Raw genomic sequence first — 7,421 nt, 5'->3', positions numbered from 1 at the left:
CCCACAGAAGGTAGGACAAAGCAACAGCTTATGGATCTGCTGCTCTGAAGATACTCCAGAGTCCCGTGGAGGTAGCGAGGACATTCCCATAGTCTATGCATGGTTACTAAGCGTGGCTAGTGATGCCAGTGAAGGGGAAGCAACCTCCAGTCCCGCGGATGCGTTAAGGGACGTGCTGGCCCTGATTGGGCTGAATTGTACAACCGGAGTGTTTGCTCTCGAGCTTACCAGTGCAGCTCTGTCCCAGGCTAGTTTCTGTATCGGCAATGACCTGCGCTAGCTAGTTTGTCATTGTATCTCTGGTCGCTTTGTCCTGGTCACCCGCAGCCAAATCAAGGCACATGCTAGCCCGCCGGCTGTTGTTACTCCTAACCCAGGGGTTGTTACCCTCAACACTCCCAGAACCTTAGAGCCTATGCCTAAGGAGGCTAACCCTGAACCCAGTAGCCTAGACCAGGGGTGCGCAAAGTTTCCTACATGCGCCCCCTGTCTCCTCTCCCCTCTGGCTCGCTCCCCCGGCTCTGGCATCAAATGACGGTGCAGGGTCACGTGAAGTCTCGTTGCCATGTTAATGTGACGTCACGTGACTCCGGGCCTCATTTGACGCCGGGTTGCCATGGAGTGGGTCACTGGAAGGGAAGTGAAAGTTACAGAGGCCTCACGTGATCCCCGGCATTTATTTTAAATGCTTTCAGGGAAGCTTGGGACCTCTGTAACAGCCGCACCACCCCAAAAAATCTCAGGTGCCCCCCACTTTGCGCACACCTGGCCTAGACGACACCCCAGCACCAAAATATGTTGCAGCAGTACAGTCCCTGCTGGCAGTGACCCAGCAGGATATTAAGTCTCCAGCAGCAGTGGCTATTGTGGTAGCCACAGAGCCCAGCAAGGTGCCTCCTGAATGCCCTGGTGTACCAGGCTGGAATTAAGTTCCCTTAACTGTAATATATGCCTATGCCACAGTGTATTTCCTATGCTTGTAATCCATCACCCCTCCCTGCTTCATCAGGCTGCGTCCACATGAGTGGCTTTCAATTTGACTTTCGAGCGCAGAGGAGGATCACATGACCCTTCTCTGAACAATGACAGCCCAACAGTGAATACATTTTATATAATACACATGCAGGAATCTATGCTAGTAGCGATTCTCTAGCTGCTACACCACAGGGTTGGTGTGATCAATCTGACTCTATAAATACATTCATCACACCAACCCTGTGGTACACCACAGTTAGAGAATTGCTACTAGCATATGAAAATAATTATTTATAAATTATAATTAAAATACAAATAAAATATATACCATACAATGTAGGAATTGAACCCATGGCCCTTCATATGCACAATGCAATCCAATAGATGTTAAGTTTATTTATAGAGTTAGATTCATCACACCAACCCTGTGGTGTAGCAGCTAGAGAATTGCTACCAGCATATGAAGGGTCATGGGTTCGATTTCTGCTTGTGTATTATATAAAATGTATTCACTGTTGGGCTGTTATTGGTCAGAGAAGGGTCATGTGACCCTCCTCTGCACTCAAAGTGGACGCAGCTTATTCCAGGTAAGTCAATAAAGCATTGAAAGTTATTAAAAAAAAACAACTCTTGGAGATGTTTATAAATCAGGAGCCACACTCAGACAGGATCCGTGTTGTAGCGGATCGCGCTATAATGGGGTTGATCTGTACTGTGTTGCCCCTGCTTATAATGCATCACATATGCCTGTACCATATTTCCTCTTCAAACTGGATATCTTTTTGCCACACTGTTCTAATAAAGTCTGACACCAGACATTATAGTATAATAAAGTGGTTTATTTGCAGGTTGCAAACACACCTGAGGAAGGGAGATCCCCGAAACATTGTGCGTTTGCAACCTGCAAATAAACCACTTTATTATACTATAATGTTTGGTGTCTTTATTAGAACAGTGCGGCAAGAAGATATCCAGATGCAAGTTTAGCTACGTGGCAGAAGTGGGATCCCAGCCACTCTTCAACTGCCTGCACCTTACAAAGAAAAAAGGACACCCTCTACAATTATCTAAAAGGAGTTCGGCAAGATCCAAAACCTTTATATTTCCTCTTCATGTAATGTGTTCCCTATACCTGTGTTGTTTCACTTATGTGTACAATGCATTCCCATGTGGTCTGTAGTTCCCGTGTCCCCTGAGGTGGTATAACGCCCATGTTAAGGATAGCCTGAGCCGGAGGTCCTAATCCCACCAGTCGCCACCCTGGCTAGCAGGGGCCAGGTTTGATGTGCTAAGAAATTAGGGTTGTGTGAAGATCTCTCTCACAGTTGGGAACCAAGGTGGGTGTGAGATCCTTTGTAGTTCCCTAGACTCTGAGTTGCCCTGCTATTTGGCAAGGGGTATAACTGTCCCTTTGTCCCGGGACCTTGGTGTCTTGGCTGTGTGTGTAAGACTAGTGGAATGCCAGCCTGCACGTCCTTTTCAGGACTGTGCCTAACCGCGGAAAATAAACACTTTTTGTTCTGACCTTAAGACTTTCCTGGGAGGTAAGCCAACTATGACAGTACCCTCTACCTATCCGAAATGGATGATCCTATGTGCTGGGACCACATCGTTTTACTTTTATGTTTTTTTTTTGTAGAGATTGTGTTGCTTGTGCCAAAAGAAACCCTTTTTGTTTCCTCACTAAGAGGGCTCCAGGTATGTATGTATGTCTTTATTTATATAGCGTCATTAATGTACATAGCGCTTCACAGTAGTAATACACGTGACAATCATATAAATAACAAATAATACAAATAACAGATCATGGGAATAAGTGCTCCAGACATAAAAGTAACATTTCGGAAGAGGCGTTCCTGCTCCGAGGAGCTTACAATCTAATTGAGGTCCGTTAGCTATGGCAGCACCTTGCTTCTAGTGAAATTAGATGTTCCCTGTTGTCCCCTTGTGCCAGTACTGTTTCGTTGTGCTTATACTGTATATATTATGTGATTTTAGTGTTAGCTCTGGCTAAATAAACTCTGGTTTGTTAAACCTCTGTGTTCTGTCTGGCGATTCAAAGATCCTCGGTAGTCTGATCAACCCTGACCGTGTCTCATACAACGCACTTTTAAGGTATGTATTACTTTTTTTTTTTTACAATAAAGTTTGTTTTGTGATATTTGATACAGAGCAAATCACAAGAGTTCAGTATCTATTTTTCTATTTGTACTATTTCTCAGGTGGGGTTGGTTGTCCTGAACCCTTCTCACCGTCACTGCATAATTACTTTCATTTATTTTGTGTTATGGATGTTCCTCTTTTTAATTTGTATTCCTTGTGTGATATTTGATACAAAAATGTATAGCCCCATTTCTGTGTATTCCCTTACTTGTCGTAAGCAATCAATTCAATAGGTCAAAATAGACCTAGATAATATCCACGTGGCAACAATAATTGTGTGTGTCACATGGCCTATGCTACTGTATGAGGTCAGTCCTGGCTCCTTTTAAGTTGCGATGTTTGGTTTGACTGTATAAAACAATAAACCATTGTAATTGGAAAAATATTTTATGATGCTAGAACAACGACAGAGTTTTCCTTCAGAAAATAAAAACATTATTGGGCTTTTTACTAATTTGTTAAAATAGCCTTTTCGTAATGCAGTTTGTTAAACTCTATCAAACTGTTAATTATTACTGAACACTTTCCATGTCTCTAGGGTAGAGGAAACCACATGACAATAAACTTAGTTTCAAGGTTAAAGATGTTTATAGGAGCAAAGGGGCATGTTGCAATAGAATAGTTTTGCTATACGTGCAGAACAGCAGGCTTACGGGATTATGAGTAATTGTTGTCCATGTTTAATTATCTCTTTTACTCTATGCTGACTGTTATGAACATGAAATCCAGTCTGCACAGAACTCATTTTAATTGCATGTCAATTTTTTTGGTGTATCTGAACAAAATTAAAAAAAAAAGCTACATTCCCTTTTCACCTTAGTAAAGTCAGAACAAAGATAACGTTTGTGATTCATTTATTTGCTACTGAAATTTAAATAAAAGGCAGCACTATTATATTTCAAATATATTTTAAAAAGCAGCCACCTTACTCAGCAGTGTGAATATATAATATATTATCCCCTTTCTTTATTTTTAAATATAGGCCTCGTTCTTGTAATAGTATCTAAGTCCTGGTGTTGAAGAGATGGAAATTCCAATGCTCAGGCAAATACACAAGTTTGGTGTGTAGCTAGCTGAAGATTGTGTATTTGAACACAGTTTTGAGAGTGCAATCAGTAGTTGAATAGAATAATGTTAAGTATAGTGTGTGGGAGTGAAGCATTCACATACAATTTCAATGCTTCTAGTGCATGTTAATAGAAATTGCTAGGAGTGAAAGTTAAAGCAGCAATCCCCTTCAGAATCCAATGTTGGTATCTTGCTATGGCCCCGCTCCCTCAGTCAGTGCGCCTGCACTGCATGCAGGCAGCGCGCTGAGAGGCACTTGACTGCTATCTGCGGTCTGTAGGGAGCGGCGGCCGGGGGGCGTGGTTTGAGCGGAGGGACCCGCAACTCCCCCCTCCACATGCCCTCTGCTGCTCCCGTCCGAAACACCCCCCCCCCTCCTCCAGAGGATGGCTGCAGGAGGGAGCTGCTGCCGGCTGTATGCTGGAAGGTAAGTAGCTCCCCTCCCCCCCACACAAATGCCCTCCTCTCCGTGCTGATACACCACACACACACACACACACACACATCACACGTTGCTAAAATCAAAGGGAGAAAGAATCCCTTTCTCTTCAAAAAGGAAGATGAATTCGGAGTTTGTAAAAAAGAGAACAAAGTAATGGCACTCTCACCTCATACATCACACTTTAATCACTGCCCCCTCATCCCAAACTGTAACGAGTTGCGGTGAATTTACATTTTGCTGAAAAGTGTTATCCTTTACGGACGGCTCCAATAACCAACAGGGCAAAAGGAAAAGCGAATGACAAAGTTAATTCACCCCCCTACCTTGTGGTGGAGGAAGCTCTCTGACAGCTCCCGCCGCTGATAGGCTCATCAGCGCACCACGTGACGCGTCACCGCTCGGGATCGCAATTTTCTTGCATCCCCTGCCGGCTGACGCGTCACAGCGCGTTGTGGGCCATGCAGCGAGGGGGGACTGGGACTGGCTCAGAAGGATACCCCTGCTGGTGAGGAACGCGCACGCGGGGGAGAGAGAATGGGGGGGAGAGAGAGAGAATTGGGGGGAGAGAGAATGAGAGAGAGAGAGAATGGGGGGGAGAGAGACAGAAAATGGAGGACAGACAGAGAAAGGGGGGGGGGAGAGAGAGACATAATGGAGGGAGAGAGAGACAGAGAATGGAGGGGAGAGAGAGAGAATTGGGGGAAAGAGACAGAATGGGGGGGAGAGAGACAGAGAATGGGGGGGGAGAAAGAGAGACAAAGAATGGGGGAGAGAGAGAGACACACAGAATGGAGTGGGGGAGAGAGAGACAGAGAATGGGGAGAGAGAATGGGGGAAAGAGACAGAGAATGGGGGGGGGGGGGGAGAGACAGAGAATGGGGGGGAGAGAGAGAGACAAAGAATGGGGGAGAGAGAGAGACACACAGAATGGGGTGGGGGAGAGAGAGACAGAGAGTGGGGGGAGAGCAGGGAGGGTAGAGAGAGAGAATGGGGGAGGAGAGAGAGAATGGGGTGACAGAGAGCTGGGGGAGGGGGGAGAGGGGAGAGAGAGCCGAGAACGGGGGGGAGGGGGGTGAAGAGAGAGAATGTGGGGGAGAGAGAATGGGGGGGAGAGAGAATGGGGGGGAGAGAGAATGGGGGGGGGGAGAGAGAGAGAGAGAATGGGGCGGGAGAGAGAGAATGAGAGAGAGAGAGAACGGGGAAGAGAGAGAATGGACGGGAGAGAGAGAGAATGGGGTGGAGAGAATGGAGGGGGGAGGTGAGAGAGAGAATGGGGGGAGAGAGACAGAGAATGGGGGAGAGAGAAAGAATGGAGGGGGGAGAGAGACAGAGAATGGGGGGGAGAGACAGAAAATGGAGAGACACAGAGAATGGGGGAGGGGAGAGAGATAAAGAATGGGGGAGAGACCGAGAATGGGGGGGAGAGAGAGAGACAGAGAATGGGGGAGAGAGAGAGAATGGGGGAAGAGAGAGAGACAGAATGGGGGGGGAGAGAGACAGAGAATGGGGGGGAGAAGAGGGAGGGAGAGAATAGGGGGGAGAGAGGGAGAGAATGGGGGAGAGAGAGCGAGATAATGTGGGGGGAGAGAGAGAGAATGAGAATGAGGGGAGGGAGAGAGAGAGAATGGGGGGAAAGAGAGAGAGAGAGAATGGGGGGAGGGGGAGAGAGAGAATGGGGGGGGGGGGGGAGAGAGAGAGACAGGGAAGGGTGGAAGGAGAATGTAGGGGTGGGGAGAACGAGAATAGAGGGATATGGGGGGAGGGAGAGAGAAAGGGGTGTGTGAGTGACAGAAGGGGGGACAGAGCGGGGTAGATAGACATAAAGGAGAAGGGGTGCAGTTGGTGATATCATTTGTTTTATAAAATTTTTTTTTAATGTGTCCCGGTTTTTACTTTTGTAAATCTGGTCACCCTAGTCCTAATACAATCTTTAAGCTTGTTATTATATCTCTGAGCACAGCTAAGGTTTCAGAGGTATTACAACCACATGGGGGATTGTGGTATTTTTACTTCCTGAAAGAAATATTGATTTATTGCAAATTAAAGTTAGCTGTTTATCTAGCCATCAGCAAACTGTAATTATAGTCACGTACTTTCAACAGAAGTGTATATGCCCAAAGAGTTGTGCTATATATAACAATAATAATAGTTCTTGTAGTTTTATGGAGTGCTTTACAGAGACATTTTGCAGACACAGTGCGTGCCCCATGGAGCTTACAATCTATGTTTTTGGTGCCAGAGGAACAGGGGGATAAAGTGACTTGCCCAAGGTCACAAGGAGCTGACACAGGAGTTGAACCAGACACCACTGAGCTACTCCTTCCCCAGGTGAGATTAGCAGTGCTGGGGCATCCATGTGGTGTTGATGGGGGGTGAAATAGATTTACATAATGTCAGTATTAGTCACATAATGACAGCATTAACATGACACTTGTAGATTAATTAAAATAGCACTTGCTCATATGGTTTAACATTTAACGAATTCTGAAATATTTTTAGTGCTATCATATTTTTTATTGTGAACCCCTTTCACAAGCTTGTAGATACTGTAGTACCCAGGGGGAAAAGCATTTGACCTGCATCATATTTGACTTTGTATTATGACACAAACATAAGATTCGAGCATTTGATAAATAGACCACTGATATGTTGTTTTTTCCACTTGCTTTACAGTTGTAGCTATTCATATGTACCACTAGGTGGTAGTATTAAGCCAATAAAAATCACACCTACTTCCACCTTCCACACCTGTTATGTGGCATAACCCAGACAG

Source organism: Ascaphus truei, chromosome 6, assembly GCF_040206685.1.
Source record: "Ascaphus truei isolate aAscTru1 chromosome 6, aAscTru1.hap1, whole genome shotgun sequence".
Taxonomy (NCBI): domain Eukaryota; kingdom Metazoa; phylum Chordata; class Amphibia; order Anura; family Ascaphidae; genus Ascaphus; species Ascaphus truei.
The sequence above is the reverse complement of the archived record's forward strand: the minus strand, read 5'-3'. Positions refer to the sequence as shown.